This window comes from Nomascus leucogenys, chromosome 6 (assembly GCF_006542625.1).
Source record: "Nomascus leucogenys isolate Asia chromosome 6, Asia_NLE_v1, whole genome shotgun sequence".
NCBI lineage: Eukaryota > Metazoa > Chordata > Mammalia > Primates > Hylobatidae > Nomascus > Nomascus leucogenys.
In genome coordinates this window covers 68,352,520-68,378,624 of record NC_044386.1, presented here as the reverse complement: position 1 = coordinate 68,378,624, position 26,105 = coordinate 68,352,520, and the positions used below count along the sequence as shown (strand labels likewise).

Here is a 26,105-nt window from a genome sequence, read left to right as displayed (position 1 = left end):
GTAAAAGGTAAATGCCTTCCTTTTAGCAAACGCTGAATTATGAAAAGACACAAATTAAGCAGATGGGATAGGGTTAAAAGAAAAAAAAAGGGATGATGAGTGTGTTCCAGATAAACACTGGGTCAGGAGTTTGTATTTAAGGAGTTGGAAATTAAGTCCCCACAGAGGACAAATACAGACGTGTTAAGAGCAGACAGGGCAGGAAACAAAAGAAAACTTTCTATGTGAGATCAGAGCACTCTATTTTTAACTCTGTTTCAAAAAAGAAAAAGAAAATCTCCATTTGAATGCAAGGCTAAGTAAGCACCCAGGGCTGATTTTAATCTTTATCTCAGAAAGTCAATACTATTTGTCATTTGGATGAGAGATTCTAGGGTGAATTGAGGCTGAAAGGACAAAAATAAATTTCTGGTCCAATTTTAATATGAATCTAATAATGTTTATTTCAACAATAAGTCCCAAGTGTACACAAGAACTTCAGCCAACCACTAAAACTATCATTCTGCTGGCTAAGCATGCAGCTGTCAAGACAACTTTATTTCCAGCAGAAACGCTAAGTGTGTGGGGTCATGGAACTACACAGGCTGCAGAGAACCACAAGACAAAATGCTATGAGCACACATTTTTGTGAGATAAGCCAATTATTTTACAATTGTGTTTGGGGTCATGAGCATGAGTAAGCAAGAAGTAGTTTGACCTCATTTAAATATGTGTGAAAGCCAGGCTATTTCTCCAAGCAGATTTCCTAAATCAGGCATGAAAGTTTGTGTTTTAATTAAAAAATGGATGAAGGAAATCATTGGCAAAGCCATGCCAGAAAAGTAGTGTTGCTGCTGATAATTATGGCTAGACAGACCTCTACTGTTGTGGGGAAGGTGCTCCACTGAGCTGCGAATCCATCAGAAAGTTCTGTGGGTTCTCAATCCAAATCATACCTTGAATGGTCTGGTAGTGACCACTTGTCATTATCCCCACCAGCACCACGATAATCCAAGCTACCACCATCTCTGCTACATTAAAGCAGTATACTTCTGGTAGGGTGCCTGCTTCTACTTTTAGCACCACTGTTAACTGATTCTCACCAAAGCAGAATGAGTGATCTACATAGACATGAACCAGATCATCTCATCCTTCGTTTTTCACGCAATTAGAGTGAAATCAGAGCTCTCTGTTGCAGCCCATAAAGACTGCATGTCTTGGTTCCTACATATCTCTCCCTGTCATTTCATACCACTTCTTCCCCTTGTTCATCATACTCCACGTACACTGGCTTTCTTGCCATTCCTTGAACTTGTCAAATTATTTTCTACCTCAAAGTCTTTGCTAATATTGAAAACAATAATAATGGATTTCATTTGCTGACTATTTACAATGTATCAGGCATTATTCTAAGTCTTACTTTATCAACTCATTTCATCCCCACAATAACCCTATGATGTAGGTACCATTATTGTCTCCATTACCGATGAAGATACTAATGCATAGAGACATTAAGTAGCTTCATCAAGGAAGTAGAATAATTTTCAGAGCCAGTAAACATGCTTAATTTAACGGGTGAATGCATAAACAAATGATGGTATGTCCATATAATGGAATACTACTCAGCAATAAAGAGGAATATATGCATCAACATGGAGGAATCTTTTTTTTTTTTCGAGATGGAGTTTCACTCGTTTCCCAGGCTAAAGTGCAATGGCACGATCTTGGCTCACTGGAACCTCCACCTCCCAAGTTCAAGCGATTCTTCTGCCTCAGCCTCCAGAGTAGCTGGGATTACAGCCCACCACCATGCCCAGCTAATTTTTGTATTTTTAGTAGAGACAGGGTTTTACTATGTTGGCCAGGCTAGTTTCAAACTCCTGACCTCAGGTGATCCACCCCCCCTTGGCCTCTGAAAGTGCCTGGCCAACATGGAAGAATCTTAAAGGCACTATGCAGAGTGAAAGAAGTCAGTCTCAGAAGGCCAACCACTGTTCAATAGCATTTATATGACATCTGGAAAAGACAATCTAGAGGGATTAAGAACAGATTATAGTAGTAGTTGCCAGAGGTTAGAGATGGGGGTTCGGGGAGGGGGTTGACTACAAAGCGGCAGCAAGCAAAGGAATTTTAGGGATAATGATATTAGATATTATTCTCTATCCTGATTATGGTGGTTGTTACATGAATCCATACACATTAAATTCAAGAAACAGTACACCAAAAAAGGATGTTAATTTGTTTTAAATCTGACATTAAATATTATATTGGTAAATATTTTCCCTGTAAGATTCAGCATAACACAATGATACCTGCTACTATTGTTGATATTCATCATTTTTCTAGTGCTACTGGCAGATGTAATGGATGAGAAAAAAGACACAAAATCTACATAGATTATAAAGAGAAAAAGGAAGGTATTATTCTCTATGTTCATACATCTAGAAAAATCTAAAAGATCAAACTGATAAAATATTAGAATATGTATGTTTAGCAGAGTTGCTTGGTATTACGAACAAAAATATACAAAAATCCTCATAGTAGCAGTTTAAAAAAGGAAAGCATAACACTTACAGTACTTCTAAAAATACAAAATACCCAGAAAAAACTCAACAGAAATATGTAAAGACCTCTTATAAGAAAATAACAACATTTTATTGACATATTTTACTAAAAAAAACGCAGAAAGACAAGTGGGCAAGACATGTTTTCGATTTATAAGACTTCACATTGTAAAGGTGTGAGTTTTCCCAAACTGATTCCTTCAAAATTTCTTGAGTTTTGTTTTGTTTGAATATAAGGAGCCCATTCTAAAATGCATGTGGAAGCATGAAAGTGCAAAATGCCAATAAGAGCCAAGAAATGCATGAAAATATAGACTAAGTTAAGACGACTTACCTTACCTCCTAATGAGAATTATTTTTAATTCTTACAATGTAATTAACGTGGCATGGTACAGACACAGGGATAAACAAATAGGCTAATAAGATAGAATAGACAGTCTAGAAAGATACCATGATTTTAGGGTCACTTGATAATATGACAGAAGTAGCACTGAAGATCATTACTTACACAAAGAATGATCTTTTCAATAACTATTGGCTGCGAAAAAAATTAATATTCTGTTCATTTGTTATGAAAAAAGACAAAACTGGATCCTAACCTTATACTATAATCTATTCGAAGTCAATTAAGTGCTAAACTGTAAAAAGCAAAATTGTAAATATTTTATAAGATAATATAGCATAGTATTTTACAGCCTCAGGATAGAAAAAGGATTTCTTAATATTCACAAAGCAATATATATAAAGGAAAAAACCTGATAAATTTGACTACATTAAAATTAAGAACTTATTTTTCTTAAAATATACCATAGAGAAACAGATTGACAATAGATCAATCTATCATCAATAGAGATAACATTCCCTACAGAGTGGGAGAATATACTTGTAACACCATCAATCAAGATCTAGTATAAATATATAAATGCATCCTACAAAACTATAGAAAATGAAGCCCATGTGAAAAATGAGCAAAAAGCATCAACACGCACTCTAAAAAGATGATATACAAATAATAACTATGTTAAAAGGTGCTCCTTATTAGTAATTAGGAATATTTAAAGTCTGACAACAGAGCATTGGTGAAGATGCAGAACAATGGAAACTTCCATACACTTCACTTACAGCACGAGTGCAAATTGGTATCATCACTATGAACAATGGTATTTTCTAATAAAGTTAAAGATATTCATGCTTTCTTAACCAACAATCCTAACCTCAGGCATATATAAATAACAAAACTATGAAGAAAAGCAACCTTTCTGTCAGTGGACAGCACCAAAGGAAGCATTGTCTCTCTTCCCACTGCCATCATGTCTACACGTCAGAGTCCCTCAAAGGGCCTGAACAGCTGTGGAAGATCCTCATCACAGGGCTGAGCTTTGAAACCACCGACAAGAGCCTGAGGAGCCATTTTGAGCAATGGGGAACGCTCAAGAACTGTGTGGTAATGAGAGTTCCAAACATCAAGTATTCCAGGGGCTTTGGGTTTGTCTCATATGCCACTGTGGAGGAGGTGGATGCAACCATGAATGCAAGGCCACACAAGGTAGATGGAAGAATTGTAGAACCAAAGAGAGCTGTCTAAGAGAAGATTCTCAAAGACCAGGTGCCCACTCAAATGTGAAAAAGATATTTGTTTGGTAGCATTAAAGAAGACACTGAAGAACATCACGTAAGAGATTATTTTCAACAGTATGGAAAAACGCAAGTGACTGAAATCATGACTGACCGAGGCAGTGACAAGAAAAGGGGCTTTGCCTTTGTAACCTTTGACAACCATGACTCTGTGGATAAGACTGTCATTCAGAAATACCATACTGTGAATGACCACAACTGTGAAGGTAGGAAAGCCCTGTCAAAGCAAGAGATGGCTAGTGCTTCATCCAGCCAAAGAGGACAAAGTAGTTCTGGAAACTTTCGTGGTGGCCATGGAGGTGGTTTTGGTGGGAACGACACCTTTGGTTATGGAGAAAACTTCAGTGGTCATGGCGGCTTTAGTGGCAGCTGTGGTGGAGGATATGGCAGCAGTGGGGATGGCTATAATGGATTTGGTAATGATGGGAGCAATACTGGAGGTGGTGGAAGCTACAATGATTTTGGCAATTAAAACTACCAGTCTTCAAATTTTTGATCTATGAAGGGAAAAAACTTTGGAGGCAAAAGCTCTGGTTCCTATGATGGTGGAAGCCAGTACTTCACCAAACCACAAAACCAAGGAGGTTATAGGGGTAGCACTAGCTATGGCACTGGCAGAAGATTTTAATTACTGCCAGGAAACACAAAGCTTGGCAAGGGAGTAGAGCCGGAGAAGTGACAGGGAAGCTATAGGTTTCAACAGGTTTGTGAACTCAGCAAAGCACAGTGGTGCCACAGGGCCTAGCTGCTACAAAGAAGACATGTTTTATACAATACTACTGTGTATGGGCAAAAGAGTTAAGGACCATATTTATGATTAGTTATATAACAGGTTATTTTAATTTCTGTTCTGTGGAAAGTATAAAGCATTCCAGCAAAGGGTTTTAATACAGTGGTTTTTTTGCACCCATGCGATCAATTGCTAAATGTAATAGTCTGATGATGAAGCTGAATAAATGCAACTTTTATTTTTAAAAAAAGAAAGAGTAGCAAGCAATAATATTAACAAAACTAAGAAGAATGGTGGTTTCCAGAAGATGAACCAAGTTGGGTTGTGATTGAGCAAGGAGGTGGTGTTATATGGGTGTTAAATGAAAAATTTTTCTTTAAACTGGATATGTTTTATGAAATTATCTTTATGCATATCTAACATTAAAATAAAAGAAAAAATACTTCTCTTTTGAAAATTGGTTACATTCGTTTTCTCAAATATCAATATAGGCAAAACAGAATATTTGAATTCATAAAATAAGAAGCAGAAAGTGACTTATTAAGTTTAAATCTTGTGTAAATGTTGAGTCCTAACCCATGTCATGATAAATATCTAAACCCTAACCAATTCCAAGCTTCTACAAAGTAGTCAAAGGAAGGCTACTTAAACCAAGCTTCTTGTGAACTTGATGTCCTTGGAGAATAGCATCTACATTCTAAATAGAAATTATGCAGACTATATTTTGAAATGATTCATTTTGTGTATATTGTACCTATATGGGTGTGACAGATATCGCTATGACTAACTCACTAACAAACCGATGAAGGAGACTACTGCAAAGCTAACATCTAGGAAAGCATGATTCATCTCCTCCTTTAACAAATATTTTTACCAAGAGTCCCAGTGTGACGGGTGGCAGGAAACACACTCCCATCCCAACAAGGATGACAGAATCCTTGGGCAGCATGTAGAAGGAGGAAGCTAATGCCTTTACTACCGGCACTGGTGAACGCTCACTTTGAGAGTTCACAAGAGAGTAGTAAGAGAATATAAAGGTTACAGAATAATGTCCATGAGTCAAAACTAAGTGCTTTCCAAATGTATCTTGTTAGTGGCAGCCCCCTGCCCCCAGATGCTTCTTGAGGCTTGCAGATGCCTGAGAGTGTGTGAGGATGGGGAGGCAGAGGTGTCAACTCAAGACCAAGGATGTGTGTATTTGTTAAAAAGAGAACTTGACCCTAGCATCGGTATTCAGTAGCTCTGGTACCTTATAAATGTGTGAAAAGGAGGAACAGGAATTTTACATCAAGGTTAAAAAGGGCAGACTCATTTGAAGTCACATCAGCCCCTAATGGAAGTTAATAAATCAATTTAAATAATCTATTCCACAAGAAACAAGTCTAAAGAATGTCTTTTTAAAAACAATAATATAGCCCATCAAAGACAGAGAAAGGAGTAAGGCTCCTAACTGGCAGGATTCAACATTTTGGAGAAAAAAAAAATGAAATAACTTTCTCTGTAGAAATAAAACTCTTTCTAGTCTAGTATTTGGCTAATTGGTTCCTTCCCTTTATGTTGCACAAACCTTCCTTTTTGATCAGTTCACAATAACAAAATATCCTTTCTGCCAGGTGTCATTACAAGGTTTGTGCCCTCCAATTTGTGAAGAGCAGAATTACAGATGATTTCACAAACACAGAAGGCATGTAGTAACCACTGCTGAAGTCCATCACTTATTAAATGAGTTTACCTAATTACATATGGGTACAGATAACATTATTGAGGGTTATTTTTCAGGAATAGTTCTAAGCACTTCACACAGATTAACTCCTGCCATTCTCACATCAAATTTAAAAGGTAGACTCTATCATATCAAGACTTATTTTACAGATGAGAAAATTCCTCTCCTCAGGTTGAACAACTTTCCTAAAACCACATGCTAGTAAGTGCCAATAATATCATTCAGACCCAAACAACCTGTGCTGGCTCTGCAGAGTTTTTGTTTGTTCCCTTGTTTTTGTTATTGCTGTCCTTGTGGTTGCATAAGCAGCAGATGCAAACAAAACACAAAACCTCTATAAACTTAAAAGTTGCTTGCTTTATCCCATTACTAGAATCACTTGTAAACTTGGGGCAACTTTTTTCATAACTCTGTAAAAGGGGAATGTTAATTTTAATCACAGGGAGGTTTGACGAGCCAGGGGTTAGAGTGAATCGTGTGAATTTCAATGGCTGGCATCAACAAGTTCTGTGATTATGATTCGTCCATCTTTTCTACAGGAATTTCAGGGCCTGTAGTTACTAGTTTCTGGTTAAATCTGATTTTCATTTATGCGCTTTTTTTTTTTTTTTTTTTTTGAGACGGAGTCTCGCTCTGTCGCCCAGGCTGGAGTGCAGTGGCGCGATCTGGGCTCACTGCAAGCTCCGCCTCCCAGGTTCACGCCATTCTCCTGCCTCAGCCTCTCCGAGTAGCTGGGACTACAGGCGCCCACCACCACGCCCGGCTAATTTTTTTTTTTTTTGTATTTTTAGTAGAGACGGGGTTTCACCATGGTCTCGATCTCCTGACCTCGTGATCCGCCCGCCTCGGCCTCCCAAAGTGCTGGGATTACAAGCGTGAGCCACCGCGCCCGGCCATTTATGCGCTCTTTCTTACACATATATCCAAGCCTCCACCGCATCACACACGCACATGACATGGGCAAAACTGGATTATGTACAGTTAGGAATTAGAAACTTTCTGAATTCTCCACTGAGTAGGAAACATGGATCTACTCCTACCCACGGATCCTGATTTGTCCGGCCTGTGCCTCTCACTGGCCTTTACCCACTACTTCACATTGTTATATTTTCAAGTACATATGTAACTTAAAAGGAAAAAAACATTCCTCTGAATTATACTTGGACGATACTCAGTCAGTGCTTCCAAAGCTTAGCACACACTCCAGCAAGGTCATTTTTTGTAGATATCTGAACTTTTTATTTTGACAGTTAAATGTTTTAATGTGCATTAGGAAAAAATTATCAAACTAACACATAAAACCCATGATTTCACTGATAATGCTTTCCAGACAGTGTTGATCGGAGTTTGGTCCCTGGACCAGGAGCATCAGCATCATCTGGAACATCTTAGAAATGCAAATTCTTTCCTCTACGGTGGATCTATTGACTTGGAATCTCTGAGGCTGCTTTACCAAGCCTACCAAGTGATTATGATACAAAGCAAAGTTTGAGAACCACTGCTTTAATAAGGCTTATTTAAGCAAAAACAGTAAATTCATTAAAATAACAAATTAAATAATAGTAAAAATAGTATAAATATGTATCAAATTTCAAGAAGCTGGTGCATAAAGGATGACATTTGAAAAAATATACTAATTACTGACAGATAAATACAAATTCAAACAAACTTATCCATGAGTGAATGTACAAAGCTTCTCCAACCATTTCTAACATTGACAAAAATAGTCACAGTTCATGTAAGGCAGAGTCACAGGTCATTTACTCCAAAACCTAAGAATAAAATCAAATGTGAGCTTTCATATTTAACAAGTTTATGAAACCAAAGTGTGCAGCCTGGTCTTGGTGCACTGCAGGTCCTCTATTTCCCTTCCAGATGCTTATAAACAATGCAGTCCTTAGTAACTGTGCAGTTTGAAGAAAGCATAACCAGTTTTATGTCTGTCAGAAACCGTGGAGGTAGATTCAAAGGCAGTGAAGTAAAGAGAAAATAGTCAACAGCTGCCAGCAGAGCTTTTTAACTGGGTGTCTCAGGCTAGCAGCTGGTGAGAGGCCATTACCTGTAATGTTGATACAACACCTTTTTATCAGTGGGCCTTCAACAACCACACATATGTTAGCAAAAGTACAATAAGAAATCTAACTCCACTGTTTGATGATTGATTGCTGACAGTTTTTAAGCCTCACCCCTCCTTCTTCCCCAGTGTCCCACACATGTGGGCAATCTGATAGGAAAGGCTTTGACATAGGAGATTTGAACTACACAAGCCACTGCCCACACAAGCCATAGCCCAGTGCTATCTGCTGAACACCATAAAAACCCCAAGCCAGTTTTCTACACTTTCTCTTGCAAGTCATTTTTGGACCAGCTTAAGAGGCCTGTCTTGCTTTCCCCAGAGGTCTCATCATGTGAGTAATAAACCTTTTCATGCCCTTGTGTGTGTGCAAACACATAATGCATCTGTGGTCATCAATATTGGCATCTGAATCAAATTTGGGGTGGCCGGGGTTCACCCTGCCTCTTCAAAAAGGATAAGGCCATACTCTAGAACTTAAAGTATAATAAAAAAAAAAAAAAGTGGTTGCCAAGGCCTTGGGAGGAGAGAGGAATCAGTGGAGCAACGGGGTTTTTAGGACAGTGCAACTACTTTGTATGCTACTATAACAGTAGATACGGGTCATATATTATTCAAAACCCATGTTCAGTACAGAGCCAATTCTAATGTAAACTGTGGACTTTAGTTAATAGTAATGTATTGGGTCATCAACTGTAACAAATGTACCACTCCAATGGAGGATGCTAATACTAAGGAAAATTGTGGTATGTGTGCGCAGTAGACGGTGAGAGGGAACTCTGTACTTTCCGCTCAATTTTTCTATCAAGCTAAAACTACTCTAAAAATAAAGCTGATTTTTTTTTTAAAAAAAGAAGTGAATTATCAATGAATCAACCTACTATGTTGTTCAATAACGTACAGAAAGGAGCACAGTTTCTGTATCAGAAAAATAAAATATTGGACAATAACTGGGAGAAATCCCATGAATTTAGGAATTGTAACCGTCAACCTCTTTCCTCATTCAACACATAGAATTTTTTTAGGCAGAAATACAAAAATGTCAATATTAAAAAATGGGGGGAAACTTCCAATTCTCCAAGCCACTAGTTTCTTACCACTATGGTTTGAATGTTTGTGTCCTACTAAAATTCATATGATGGGCCGGGTGCGGTGGCTCACGCCTGTAATCCCAGCACTTTGGGAGGCCAAGGCAGGAGGATTTCCTGAGGTCAGGAGTTCGAGACCAGCCTGGCCAACATGGCGAAACCCCGTCTCTACTAAAAATACAAAAATTGGCTGGGTGTGGTGGCTTGTGCCTGTAATCCCAGCTACTCGGGTGGCAGAGGAAGGAGAATCACTTGAACCCAGGAGGTGGAGGTTGCAGTGAGCTGAGATCACACCACTGCACTCCAGCCTGGGCAACAGAGCGACACTCTCTCTCAAAAAAAAAAAAAAAAAAAAAAAAAAAAAAAAAAAAAATTTATGTGTTAAAATCCTACCCCCTAAGGTGATGGTACTAGGAGATGGGGCCTTTGGGAGGTGATGAGGTCATGAAGGCAGAGCCCTTGTGCATGAGATTAGTGTCTGTGATACTGCAAAATATGTATTTGGTCCTTGACCCCATTTCCTGACAATTTCTAAAATCCTTACACTTTCCAAAGTGATGTCCTTTTTTTAAATCTTAATGATTGACCAATATCTGGAAGCCTTTAGGTAGCTTCAGGATGGGGGCAGGACACCTGAAAGTCCAAGACATGATTAGAGGATTGGGACTTTCAAGTCCCACCTCCCAAGGGCAGAGGAGCTGAAGGTTGAGTCGCTCATCAATGGCCAATGATTTCATCACCCATGCGTACATAATAGAGCTTCAGTGAGAACCCAAGAGGACTGAGTTCAGAAACCTTCTGGACAGCTGAACACGAAAAGGTTCCTGGAGAGTGGTGCGCCCAGGAAGAAATGTAAGCTCTACACCCCTTCCCCCCATACCTTGTCCTATGCATCTCTTCATCTGTATCCTTTGTACCACTGTGTCTGGAATTGGTGGGTTCTTGGTCTCACCGACTTCAAGAATGAAGCCACGGACCCTTGCGATGAGTGTTACAGTTCTTAAAGGCAGCGTGTCCGGAGTTTGTTCCTTCTGATGTTCAGATGTGTTCGGAGTTTCTTCCTTCTGGTGGGTTGGTGGTCTCGCTGGCTTCAGGAGTGAAGCTGCAGACCTTACCGGTCAGTGGTACAGCTCTTAAGGCAGCGCGTCTGTAACTGTTCGTTCCTCCCAGTGGGTTCGTGGTCTCACTGGCTCAGGAGTGAACCTGCAGACCTTCATGGTGAGTGTTACAGCTCATAAAGGTAGTGTTGACCCACAGGAATGAGCAGCAGCAAGATTTACTGCAAAGAGTGAAAGAACAAAGCTCCCACAGTGGGGAAGAGGACCCCAGCGGATTGCCACTGCTGGCTCGGGCAGCCGGCTTTTATTCCCTTATCTGGCCCCACCCACATCCTGCTGATTGGTCTATTTTACAGAGAGCCGACTGGTCTGTTTTACAGAGAGCTGATTGGTCCGTTTTGACAGGGTGCTGATTGGTGCATTCACAGTCCCTGAGCTAAACACAAAAGTTTTCCACGTCCCCACTAGATTAGCTAGATACAGAGTGTCCATTGGTGTATTTACAAACCCTGAGCTAGACACAGAGTGCTGATTGGTGCATTTACAAACCTTGAGCTAGATACAGACTGCTGATTGGTGCATTCACAATCCCTTAGCTAGACTTCAAGATTCTCCAAGTCCCCACCGGACTCAGGAGCCCAGCTGGCTTCACCCAGTGGATCCTGCACCAGGGCCGCAGGTGGAGCTGCCTGCCAGTCCCACGCCGTGCGCGTGCACTCCTCAGCCCTTGGGCGGTCGATGGGACCGGGCACCATGGAGCAGGGGGCAGCGCTCGTCGGGGATGCTCAGGCAGCAAAGAAGCCCACGGCAGGTGGGGGGGTGGGAAACTCAGGCATGGCGGGCTGCAGGTCCCGAGCCCTGCCCTGTGGGGAGGCAGCTAAGCCCTGGCAAGAAATCAAGCACAGCACCAGTGGGCCAGCACTGCTGGGGGACCCGGCGCACCCTCCACAGCTGCTGGCCTGAGTGCTAAGCCTCTCACTGACTGCGGCAGGGCTGGCCAGCTGCTCCAAGTGCGGGCCTGCCAAGCCCACGCCCACCTGGATCTCTAGATAGCCCAGAAGCACCGTGCACAGCCCTGGTTCCCTTGGGTGCCTCTCCCTCCACACCTCCCCACAAGCGGAGAGAGCCGGCTCCGGCCTCAGCCAGCCCAGAGAAGGGCTCCCACGGTGCAGTGGTGGGCTGAAGGGCTCTTCAAGCACGGCTAGAATGGGTGCCAAGGCAGAGGAGGCACCAACAGCGGGCGAGGGCTGCGAGGGCTGCCAGCACGCTGTCACCTCTCACTATGCTTTCTAATAAACCAGCAAATGTGTTTCCCTGAGCTCTGTGAGCAACTCCAGCAAATTAACCAAATATAAAGAGGCTAGGGTTGTGAGAACCCCTACTTGAAGTTGGTCAGTCAGAAGGTCTGGAAGCTCAGACTTGTCGCTGGCATCCGAAAGGGGGGCAGTCTTGTGGGACCGAGCCCTCAACTTGTGGTATCAAATACTATCGCCAGGTAAACAGTGTAACTATTGAATTCGGGAATACCCAGCTGCTAGTGTCCACTACAGAACTGACTGCTTGCTTGGGAAACCGACCCCCTCCACCCCACCACCAGATTTGGCACTATAAGACTATGTGGCCAGGCACGGTGGTTCACGCCTGTAATCCCAGCATTTGGGGAGGCCGAGGTGGATGGATCACCGGAGGTCCGGAGCTCCAGACCAGCCTGACCAACATGGTGAAACCCCGTCTCTACTAAAATACAAAAATTAGCCGGGCGTGGTGGCAGGTGCCTGTAATCCTGGCTACTCAGGAGGCTGAGGCAGGAGAATTGCTTGAACCCAGGAGGTGGAGAGTTGAGGTCACGCCATTGCACTCCAGCCTGGGAGACAAGAGCAAAACTCCGTCTCAAAAAAAAAAAAAAAAAAAAGACACTATGCTTAGCCTCTTTCATGCATGTGCTCAGTGTGTCTGTGTGCCAGGCACTGAAATAAGCATTGTGTATATAAAAAGAAACAGCACACATTTCCAACCTTAAAAGGCTTTCAGGATGTGCATCGTTGAAATGTCTAAGAGCTTTTGGCATTTATATTCCAGTATTAGCCCTTTAAGCCTTTGTTTTCTTAAAAGACTTCATTGTATTTCATTTGATCATTTTATATATGTTGATGTGAATGACTGGAACTTTAACAAATATTCATCTGCTTTCACCTCTTTCTTTTTGGGCAATGTAGAATACTTCCTATGGCTTTAGGCTTGGCCATATGACTTGTTTTGGCTAGTGGAATATAAGCTGACGTGATGTAAGGAGGGATTTAAATTTAATTGCATAGTTTGACTTGCCTCCCGTACTCCTGCTATTTCATGTAATTAAAACGTATTCTGGGTGGCTACAACTCACTCATCCTAGGTCCCAGAGAAAGATACACGGTGCAGACTTAAACCCTAGCCACAGTCAGCAGTCAAGAACAGCCTGAAAAAGCCCAAACCAGCTCAGCTGAACCTTAGCTGACCTTTACACCTATGCTAACAAATGCTTGTTACTGAAAGCTGCTGAATTTTAGCATGGTTTGTTACACAGCATTATTACAGCAATAGCTGATGAATACACTTGTAAGTTTTCAGTCAAGTTAACAATTTAGAGACTCAGCATTTTGGATGCTTCAAACAACTGGGGTGGAGTCTCACCAACTACTCTCTCTCTCTCTATGCATACACACACACATACACACACACACACACACACACACACACAGAAAAATGTTTAAGGAAAGAGGATAAAATGGGAGACACGAATATGCTTATATTGTTTAATACTCAAAAAATTAGTTCAGGACACATATTGAGTCTTTATGTTCTGGGATGATGATATAAAAGACGTTACAAAAGGTCAGGAAATTCGTGGTGATGTCTCCGATTTTTACCTGTATTGAAAAGATATGTATTCAAGGCCTGAGACCATTTGATGGACACCTTACCATGGAGAAAACTGTCATTAAGTCCAATTCTAGCTGCCAATCCTGGGACAACCTGCTTTCTACCCTGTCCTTTTCTGTTACCCTTGTTTTATGTTCTATCATAATAGAGGTGCTGAGCAGTTTAAAATTCCAAGAATACATGGTCCCTAAAACTTATAATCTCCTTTCTACCTATGTGGTTTTAAAAAATCATAGTCAACAACGGTTAAATAATGGCCACGAAACAAATCTTCTAGAAAAAGCACACACTTAACTAGAATAAAATTGCAGCTACAATTGAAAGTAACCAACTCCTGTCACTAGGTGGCAGTCACAATAAAGTCATCCCTTGGGGGGAGGGATTGGTTCCAGGACCCGAGGATACTAAAATCCGTGAGTCCTTATATATAAAATGGTGTAGCATTTGCATATAACCTATACATATCCTACTAAATCACCTCTAGATTACTTATAATAAATACCTAATACAATGTCAATGCTATGTAAATACTTACTTTTTTTATTTGTATGATGTTTTGGTATTTTTTTCCCAAATGTTTCCAATCTGAGCCTAGTTGGATTTGCAAATGCAGAATCTGAGAATACAGATGGCCAATTGTACTTCATATTGAAACTCGAAATTTGCTACCAAGTGCCACAGCAAGACTTGAAGGATTGGGTATGGAGGGGAGGCTGGGGAGAGACAAGGACAAGCCAAACTGAAACAACCACATTTCCTTGATTTGAAAAGTGGACTAATATGGATATGGTAACTAGCTGAGAAATATCAGAACAAATAAGGGGAACTTCCAATCTGATGTTACTAAAAAAAGTTAAAAGTGTCCCAATAGACCTCCAGTTGTTAAAGGTTCACATTTTTTAGCTCCCTCCTAAGCCTATATAACAATGAAAATTATAACATAAAGCAAGTAAGTTAAAAGACACAGACAAGTACCGAAGCAGAATTACATCTCTGAGAAATAGAAATCGGACAAACCAGTAAGTGGCACTTCAGGCCTGAAGCTCTGGCCTGCTGTGCCCCAGTTCCTGTGGCAGGCAGGGCAGGCAGGACATCCTGGAGTCAAGTTACCGCAGAGTAACAGGGACTGACAGCACTAACGTGGGGTAAGAAGCCAGGCCCAGGCTTGTTGCTTAGAGAAAGGGACTAAGACACAGCTGTAGTTCCCAGATGGGAAAGGGAAGTTGGAAGAGGTTGTCAACTGCTGCCTGGGGGTCTCAGCCGGGGCACAGTGGCTCCAGCCTGTAATCCCTGTGTTTCGGGAGGCAGAGGATGGGAGGATCTCCTGAGGCCAGAAGTTCTAGGTGGAAGTGAGCTATGATCGCACCACTGCACTCCAGCCTGGGTGAAGAGCAAGACCCAGTCCCCCCGCCCCCACCCCAAAAAAAAGAAAAGAAAAAAAAAAAGACCAAACCTCAAATCCATCTATCCCTGTCACCAGCCGACTAAATCTGCAACATTCACATACCACCTCAGGCTAGGGAACCCAATACACTATTATAAGAGCGACTTAGTCTGGGGGTCTTACCAGGTAAGACAACTGCAAAACAAATAAGGGTAAAGGGGAAGGGGAGGAGGAAACTTAAAAAAAAAATCATCCTATAGATCATGAGCCTTCAAGCCAAACTTTCAAAACATAAGAAGAAACCTAAGCATCAAGATAGACAACACAATCAACAATTGAAACATGACATCACCCAATGCAAATTTAAATATTACACATATGAAAATATTTTAGTAATGTTTAGAATCCTTACCAAAATAAAGGCAAGAATAATAATCATCATAAACAATAATGATAGTAGCAACACACTAAAAGACAAGAAACAATAGTAGGTGATTGTAAAATTATGAAATATTAGAAACAAAATGCTCAACAGTCATTGAAATAAAAGGTGCAAAAGCTGAATAAACTCAGGTACAGTCAAGGAAGGAGTTTGTGAGTAAAAGATACTGAATAATTAACTGAAAGTGCAGCATGGTGCAAGAAAGGATAATAGGAAAGAGCAAATACTGAAGAGACCCTGGCATTGACACAGGGATAGAAAAAAAGACCAAAAAATAGAGTTACAAAAGGAAGTATATAAATAAAGCCAAGCAACATACGGAAACATAATATGTAATTTGAGGTTGCATTGAAATTTGCGGGGGAGGGATAGACTATTTTTTAAAGTCACATTTAAGAAAAATATTCCTACTTCAAAACCATACCCAAGAACCACTTCTAGTGATTCAGCTATATTAAAATATACCAGAATCGTGTCTGTTGAAAGATGGCAGGAGAAACTGATAAGCCACATAAATGGAGAAGACATTTGCAAAGCATATAACCAATAAAATGTTAGCATCCAGAATAAACAAGTCCTAGAAATAAATAAAAAGGAAAGTAACCATTAGAAAAATGAACAAAAGGACAGTAAATTTATGGAAGATAAACTCCAAATGGCTAATAAACATATAAACATACAAAAGGACACAATCTCACTTGTCCTCAGGACAGCACAAATTAAAACTATAGGGAATACTGTTTCACACCTATCAGATTTTTTTTTTTTTTTCTTTTGAGGCGGAGTCTCGCTCTGTCGCCCAGGCTGGAGTGCAGTGGCGCAATCTCAGCTCACTGCAAGCTCCGCCTCCTGGGTTCACGCCATTCTCCTGCCTCAGCCTCCTGAGTAGCTGGGACTACAGGCACCCACCACCACGCCTGGCTAATTTTTTGTATTTTTAGTAGAGATGGGGTTTCACCGTGTTAGCCAGGATGGTCTTGATCTCCTGACCTCGCGATCCGCCTGCCTCGGCCTCCCAAAGTGCTGGGATTACAGGTGTGAGCCACCGCGCCCGGTCCAGATTTTAAAATATTAATTAGTCTGCTAATACTAACTGCTGGTGAGAATGCATTAGAATTCCACACATTGTTGATGGGAGCATTAACTGCAACAATCACTTTAGAGAACATTTTGACAATATCTATCGAATGTAAAGGCACACATAAGTAAAATCAGAAATTCTACTCTAATGTTCATCCTCTAGTGAAGCATTTACACGTTAATGCAAATATTAAAAAGAACACTATGGAACCATTCTAACAGTGAAAAATAGGAATAAACTTAAATTTCCATCACCAGCAGTATAGACAAGCAATTATTAAGATGTACATTCACTCAGAGTGATATTATGCAGAGATTAACATGAATGAAATAGAGTATACATACTAATGCAGATAAATCTGACAAATATTATTTTGAGAGAAAAAGCTGCCAAAAAATACACATAGTGGAAGCCATTTTGTAGACTCATGAAACACATAAAAACCATGCTATCCACTGTTTTGAGACTTTATACATTATTGTTATAAGTATAAAACATGGCATTAATAACAATTTTACCCAAGGGGCTGGGGGAGGGCATATAGAAGGCTTCAAATATATTTGTAATGTTTTATTTCCTAAGTCAGGTAGTGAGTATAATCATGAAGTTGAACACAACTAACATAATACACTTAAAATCTACGAAGCAAAAGAAGCTGAGAGAAAATTCAATTAATGAAATTAATCAAAATGATATGAAATATCCCTCTATCAGAAATTAATAGATCAAGCAAATAAACACATAATGACTGACACAATCAACAATCTTGATTATATATACCCCAGAACCAACAAATCAACATGTATCTTTTTCAGGAACATATATTTTCAAAATATATCACTGACATATTTGCAAAAAATTGATGATTTACAAAGAAAACCTTTCAAAACTTTTTCAAATACTGTCACACAGGCCATGCAAAAGTAATGCTTTCTATAATGCAATTAAATTAAAATCCACAATAAAATGATAAACTAAAAACAAAAGAAACTTTAAAAACCTAAAATTAACAAATCTAATTCAGCAATTTGTGAAAACCAACCAACCAACCAAGCAATTATGCGGCGTTTGTTCTAACAATGTAGGAACTATATATTATCTGAAAATTTTATCAATGGTATCTGCCACATTAACATACTAATGGAGAAAACCTATTGTATCTCAAAATCTCAAAATGATACAGAATGACACAGATAAGGCTCCACATCATTCTTTGATTTTAAAAAGAAAAAAATCTTCTTAGCTAAGTTAGAATAGAAGAGAATCAGATTCAGAATATCTATCAAGAACTTTCAACAAACTTTGAAAGTAATGGGAAAACTTCAGGAGGCACGATTAAAAATGCACACCATTACCCACACTTTCCTACATAAACTAGAGGCGTGAGATAATGTGCTAAGAAAAGAGATGTAAGAATTGGAAAAGAAGAGATAAAACTGGTAATGTTTACAATGATATGGCTGTCAAAACTTACACTGTGACAGCATTTGAATGGGGTTTAAAAAAACCATGCTATATATTGCTTAGGAATACACACACACACACACACACACAGGTTGATTGTAAATAGCAACCCACAGAGTTCTGCATGGTGGTAGCCACACATGAATGCTGGGAGAGTTAACCATCTCTGGGGAAAGAGGCAGAGAAATTGAATAAAGGGAGGTAACAAAAAGGGCCTCAACACTGGTTTTAAAAATCTAAAGAAAATATGATAAAAAGTTTAAGTATAGATGGTTAATATACAAATACTAACTATTCTATTTGTTTGAAATTATTCAGGATCCTTCTTTATAAACAATAGAGGATATGTCCAAATTTTCATACACACACACACACACACACACACACACATACACATTTCTAAGACTAGGTTTAGCCTTGTAATCAGCGAGGAAAAAATTGCCTATTTGAAACAGAATGTATACTCAAACAGTATACAAAGTACCTGTAAGAAAAAGCACATTCCTCATATAATACATATATGATTTTATATCATGATTATATAATGCATATATAAGTATTAGTTGACTTGACTGAAATGAAAATGGTAGAAGAATCTCTGTCCTTAGCTTGTGCTTTGACTTAATCACTGACGGAGCCCTTTATTTAAAGCTGACAAAATCAACCTCAGGAGAGAGAGGTGAAGGTCAGTCTCTTAAGAGGCAGGTGAAAGTCAGCCAGATTTAACTCGACAGAGAGTGGAATTTTCTAGTAAACCAGGCCAGACAAGTACCCAGGAGGCCAGGCTACCTGCCCAGGTTTCTAAGGGAGACAGGACACTTACATTTCCCACGTGATGGAAAAGTACTCCAAAATATAACATATTGCAGCTGTCACTGGGCTTACTGCCTCTAAGAATAAGGTCCTATTTTGCATTGCTCCTACCATTCAAAATTTAAGATCTGAATTTGTGTGGAGTGTGGGGGTGCTGTTTTTAAATCTGCATCTCTCAATCCTAACACTAAAGACAAGAAAACCTTTCAGACGAATTTTTTTTTTTTAATGCAAAAGTTTGGAGTAGAAAACTAAGCAGCAGCTTCTCTATAGAAATATGGGAAGAGGTAGGCTCACATCAGGAGTACACAGGCCAGAAAAAACGGACAGCACTCTGGTCTTCTAGTCCAGAAGCCTAGCCCATACCTCCACAAGGTGCTACGAGGTATGAGCTATACTTATTTTCTATTTTAATTTAGAAAATAAAAGTACAGAGTGCTCAGTTAAATGTGAACTTCAGAATAATAACAGGTAACTTTTTAGTATAAGTGTGTCTCATTCAATACTTGAAATACACTAAGTAATTACTCATTCACTCAGTTCGTATCTTGTGTTTTATCTGGCAACTCTAGGAACTCTTAAGTATTCTTAGTGAGAACTGTATACAATGGGCCAGGAATTTAAAGAAATTGGGGACTACATTTGCACACAGGTGGAAATAGAGCCAACCAGAATCACGGATAGCCAGAAACACTAGTTTTAGACATTTCAGTTTAACGTGCCCTTTTCAAACCTTCTGGGTTTTGTTGTTGCTTTATGGTAGTTATATAGCTTTGTTTTTCCCCAAGTAATCTGATCTTTCCTGATAACTGACTTTCTCATAACTGATACAGCGAGAAACGATCTAGTGTTCAAAGTGAACGGGATAAACAATAAAAGAACAAATGAAATGGAGACAACACACACACACGAATATACACAGCGCCTGTTATCCCTTCTTGCAGAGGATTAGAAATATCATAGACAGGAGCATATGAAGAAAAGCACACACTGATTCACAGCCAAAATACAGTTGCTGCTCAAAGGTTGTACTAACAGGCTTCTGAAAATCAGTCATCCCCATCTCACCACCTGTGATCCCGCTACAGTGTTACTAGCATCAAAATGAGAAAAGATGAACTGGAGAAACAACCAGCTCACTTGGGCAAGTCAAAACTTCTCCACGACCCAACCTATTTAATCCCTACCCCCATAAAGCCTTTATTCCAGTGGCTTTAAACATTGATTACATATTAGAATCACCTGGGGAGGTTTAAAATTTACTTATGTCTGGATTCCAGCCCTAGACATAGACTTAATTGGCATGAGATGCCTGTTAGGAACTGGAATTTTTAAAAGCTTTCCAGGTGACTCTGATAGACATCCAAAGTCAAGAACCACTGCATTTGTTAAGTCATCCCCAAACAATGACATCTGGGGAAGGCCAGAAAGTGACACGTGTATATAGATTATAAAAAGTAAGCTCCTGCATTTGACTCTCACTCCACGCTCTCTGCTGTCCAAGTTGATAAGGCCACAAAAGTGAACTTTGCAGTGAGCCAAGAGCTAATATAAACGAACTGGGTTCTTCCTTACCCTACACAAGTTCCTCTGAAATTCTAGCAACTGGAAATAATGCTCAAATGCTGGAAAAAATATAGACGGAACTACAGAGGAAAAAATAAAAATAAAAATAAAGATAAAAAAGGCAAGATACTTTTGGAAATCCCACTTTACTGGCAAAACTCAAGATAATCTGTGAGATCATTTTTGAAATGCACCATCTGGGCAGCATGTGAAGGATATCAGCTCATTTCATAGAAATGTTCGGTTTCATCTGGTAGCAAACCTCAAGGGGCTGCTGGCCAAGTGCCCTATCCACCCTGTGGAGTAGAACCTGGTCAGAAAACACATTCTTCTTCCCCAGATGCCCCAGTCTGAGGTTCAAGGCAAACTCTTGATTAACTCTAATACAGAAACAAAATACTTCTTAAGTTTCTTCAAATGCTCCCTCCCTCCTATTGATCCGACGCTAGTCCAAACAACAAGAAGTCATTTTCACTAGTTTGAAAATAATAAAATAGAAAAAAGATAAATTTGCCACCACAAAAAGACAACACGATTTCCTGGTTTCTGTGACAAGTAAGAATGCTCCTGTTTTACCTAAGAAATGACATTGTCAGAAGTAGTATCTATCTGCAAATTGAAGCTGGTTTGAAGAAATACACACTTAATACCATAAAAATCAGAATCTTAAGGACAGAGTCTCAGAGGTCACTTAGACTAACCCCCTTCCTCAAAATACATATAAAGAAACTAAGAAATGAATACCCAAATAAACTGACTCGCTTGATTTATAGCATAGAGAATCTCAGCTCCATATGCAGGTGGAAACACATTTTATGAACACACAAGGAGAAAAAAATCACATGGCTGTTCAGCAAAGCACAGGTCTCCTGATCTTTCTGAAGCCTCTTTATGGCTTTTAAATGAGGTCAAATGCTCAGGGTAAAGGGAGAGAGAGAGAGAACGAGATGTTCTGAGGGAGATGGAAAATACTTGAAATAGCAGCTGTTGAGAGTCACGTGTGGACTAGGAACACACACTAGAGATGGTGGATCCGTTTGTAACTAGAAACCACAAATCCACAGTGGCAGAACCTTGACAGTTGTATTAGTTTTCCTCAATAGCTTTTGTAGTCCAGACAAAGGTAGGAAGAGACAAACGTTTGGATCTCTCAAGGCCAGGGTTTACCAGATGGCTGCTATAGAAGGCAATGGGGTAAAGAAATCAAAGATAATCACCGAGAATGCAGCATTACAGAATCTCAGTGTCTCAGAGAAGGAAGTGAAGACAGCAAGGGCTGATAGACACACAGAAAAAGATGTCTGGAGTTAAGCCCCTGAGGAAGAAGGGATCTGTGGTTTGGGAGAACTGTGGGAAAAAGCCAGAATGATAGAAGTTGGTAGGTAGAAACAGGAATGTTATAATTTATCTTTTCAAAGGCCAGGTGCGGTGGCTCACGCCTGTAATCCCAGCACTTTGGGAGGCCGAGGCAGGCAGATCATCAGGTCAAGAGATCGAGACCATCCTGGCTAACACAGTGAAACCTCGTCTCTACTAAAAACACAAAAAAATTAGCTGGGCGTGGTGGTGGGTACCTGTAGTCCCAGCTACTCAGGAGGCTGAGGCAGAAGAATGGCGTGAACCCGGGAGGCGAAGCTTGCAGTGAGCCGAGATCGCACCACTGCACTCCAGCCTGGACAACAGAGCAAGACTCTGTCTCAAAAACAAATAAAAAACTAAAACTGTGTTAAGTAAATATAAGAGACAGAATTTAGATGCAGATAGTATCAGCTGACTGAAATGGAAAAGAATCACCACTTGAAGTGAGGAGAGGCCGGAATTTGGAATGGGTTATCCCAGTGGTCATTAAAAGAAAATAAGAGACCAGAGACCTGGTAGGTCAAGAGATGAATGTGACCGGAAAAGTTCATCTTGAAAGTCACATAATGTATTCCTGAATTCCCAAAGAACTGAAAAATCACGTCACTCTATGGATCTATGTTCTGACTTACTGAAGTTTTGTGTTAAGAGCTCTCACAATACAAGGATAAGGGGCTTGCAAGAAATATGCCTTATTGGTTGAATGGGGACATTAGGATCTGGTCTCAGTCACAAAATCAAACAAATGATAACACTGAGATAGAATTTTATATTGCCAAACCATGTTTTGATGTTTACAAATGCCCTATTTCTTCATGTACAAGAACACCACTGATTCTAAGATGCATCAGTATTTACATACTGAAAAGAAAGTAAAACTGCTGTTAATTATAATTGTAAAATGCCCATTGTAAAACACATCCTGATTTCAGGTGTAGAAAATGTGTATTATACATTAGATAAAATATATAAACTCAAATAATCTACATAAAAATTTTATGTGGGAGGTTTTTTTTTTATTAATATACCTTAAGTTCTGGGACACATGTACAGAATGTGCAGGTTTATTACATAGGTATACATGTGCCATGGTGGTTTGCTGCACCCATCAACCCGTCATCTACATTAGGTATTTCTCCTAAAGCTGTCCCTCCCCTAGCTCCCCACCCCCGACAGGCCCTGGTGTGCGATGTTCCCCTCCCTGTGTCCGTGTGTTCTCGCTGTTCAACTCCCTATGTGGGGATTATTATTATTATTACCACATCCGTGTTAGAAGTAAAAAAGATCAAGGAACAGACAGCTTAAATGGTTGCCCAAGCTTACACAGGTAATAAGAAATACAGCCAGGATTAGAACCCAGGAAGCCTAACTCCACAATCTATATACTCTTAATGTCCACAGCATACTATCCAAACTCAATAAATATCCATCAAGGAAGACAAAAAACCATCATGATACATAAGCCTAAGCTTTCTACCATCAGAAGGAGCCACCACTATGGAGAGGGTCTGTTTCTGATGCACCTGAGGGCATGAACTTCACAGAGGACTTGTAATCCACAGGGCAGATCTGACTCAGGCCCAGTCCTCTCCAGAGGAGCCGCCCCAATTAGTGGTTTCCTGAAATACAGCCCTCGTGGCATGACCAGTCAGCACTAACTCATCCCCACCCACAAGTTTTTTTCCACTTGGCCATTACTATCCCCATGAAACCTTTAGCAACATGTACTCGTCCCTTTTCTTCCAGTTGTCATCATATGCTTCATTTCATGAAGGCAACTCCTGGAGCTGCGTTCACAGCTGTCCCCAATAAAGGAGCCACAGCTGAATAAGCAGCCAGATGCATCCAGCCATCAGGTGATACAGCCTCAGACTGCTCCATCTCCTCTGGCTCTCATGACTGGCAAGCTGGAGGCCAGGCTCATGAAATTCACTATTCCCACTGACTGCATTAGTTACTGTGGTAACAGATGTCATAGAAATAGAAAGTCATAGTCATCAAGTTTCTATGTCCTATAAACATATGAACAAACATTCAACCTTGTTGGTAAACAAATAAATATTGATAAAGCAGTAATGTATCAATTTTTTTGTCTATTTGTTTCTGAAATGTTTTCACATTTTTATGTCATGAAACCCGATGTTGTCTAAAAATCAATAAATGTAATCATGTTATAATCATTAACAACAAAAATAATAATTACTACTGCTAGAACTGTTGCTAGTATTAACAGTTACTGTATGTGTTCTATGAACCAGGAATTGTGCTAAGCATTTTACCTGACTTACTTTCTCTAATCCATGGAGGTTTTAACCATAGTATTCCGCTTGTAGGACATTTAGGGTCATTAGTTAGGAAAGAGAAAAGCAGACTACCTTTTGGGAGGTTGATTTGGTAGCTGGCATCCAACACTGAACGAGCACATAATGGTTTTAATGACTCATTCGTTGAGTCCCCCTCCAATAAATTCTGGAATATGTTCAAAGATTTAGACGCAAGTATTCATTACAATGTTATTTTAATAGCAAAAATAAATATTAGCTTAAAGGTTCAAAAACATTTAATTTCTTAAATATTATCTATTAATCCCGTAATACTCCATTGTTATTAAAAACAGTTGATAAGTGAATTATTTTCTTCTGTTTGTGTGTATACCCTTGTATTTTCTAATTTTTCTACAGAAAACTACAGATACTCCTCAACTTACATTGGGTTTATGTCCTGATAAACTGATTGTAGTCAAAAAACCATTAAGTCAAACCATCATATGTAGAGGACCATCTCTGGTGTTATTTGCACAATTAAAATAACTTATACAAAGTATTCCAGGTTTATGAATACTCGGTTCCAATCAAGCATTGATGAGTTGATTTCACTTTACAGACAGATCATGGCTACTGTAGACGGAGTCACAGAGCTGAGGCAGTAAAGCCACACAATTAAGAGAACAGATTCCATACCCAGAAGGCCTGGTTCAAATCCTAGCTACCATTTACAAGCAGTGGGACCTGGGGGGGATATTTTACTACTGTGTCTTGTTTCTTCATCTATAAATGGGAATAATGATGATTCCTACTTCACAAGGTCATTGCGAGGTTTAGAGTTATTAAGTATTTGTTCAATTCTTAGAGAAGTGCCTGGCATATAGGCATGCAGTATTACATATGGCTAGCTGCTGTTTTACTATTACTATTTCATCTTTGTTTTTGTTTGTTTTTTGTTTTTAGACAGAGTCTCGCTCTGTCGCCCAGGCTGGAGTGCAGTGGCGAGATCTCGGCTCACTGCAAGCTCTGCCTCCTGGGTTCACACCATTCTCCTGCCTCAGCCTCTCGAGTAGCTGGGACTACAGGCGCCCGCCACCACGCCTGGCTAATTTTTTGTATTTTTAGTAAAGACGGGGTTTCATCATGTTAGCCAGGATGGTCTCGATCTCCTGACCTCGTGATCCGCCTGCCTCGGCCTCCCAAAGTGCTGGGATTACAGGCGTGAGCCACCACGCCTGGCTCATCTTCGCTCTTAACTGATAACTTTGCTTCCAACTTCACTGATGAAACTGAAGAACTTGCACATCCTCCCACCTACCACAGTCCCTGTCCTTGGACCTATTACTAGAGGTGGTTGTCCACATTCCTATCAAAGCCAACCCCTTTCTTAGTACAGAAGCTCTTATCCTTCTTACTTTCTTGAAAGTATCACTCCAGGTCTTCCCTCTTCCTACATCAAATTTTCCCTCTCTACCAGAACCTTCTTTCTGGCATATAAAAATGTCTTTATTTTTCCCATCTTAATTAAAACAAAATGAAATCTTTCATTTGATCTTATTGGTCCCACCAGCTACCTCCTTATGTTTTTTTGTTGTTGTTGTTCCTCTGTAGCAAAATCTCTAAAAGTCACCTACATCGTGTCTCCAATTATCATTCTCTTTTAAACCCACTCCAAATTAAACTTTTATCCTGACACCTCCAACACTCTTTCATCGTGAAGATCACAGTATTGTCCAGGCTTCCAAATTCAATGGTTAATTCTCACTCCTTACTTCATTTGCTCTATCACGCGGCACACTCCCTCTCTCTTTGCTAAACTTTACTCACGTAGCATTCAGAGCTCTGCAGTCTCTTAGTTCTCCTCCTGCCTCACTGGAGGCTTTCTCATTTCTCCTCTTCATCTCAGTCTCTTTCTGTTGCAGGTCCCCTGGGTCAGTCCTGATTCTTCTTCTCCTCTACATT

At 40.0% G+C, this 26,105-nt stretch overlaps 1 protein-coding gene across 2 annotated transcripts in view; it reads right to left on the bottom strand.

Moving 5' to 3' along the window:
• FMN1 (formin 1) overlaps window positions 1-26,105 on the bottom strand; it is a 429,632-nt gene that overhangs the window by 242,137 nt on the left and 161,390 nt on the right. The window lies entirely within an intron of this gene.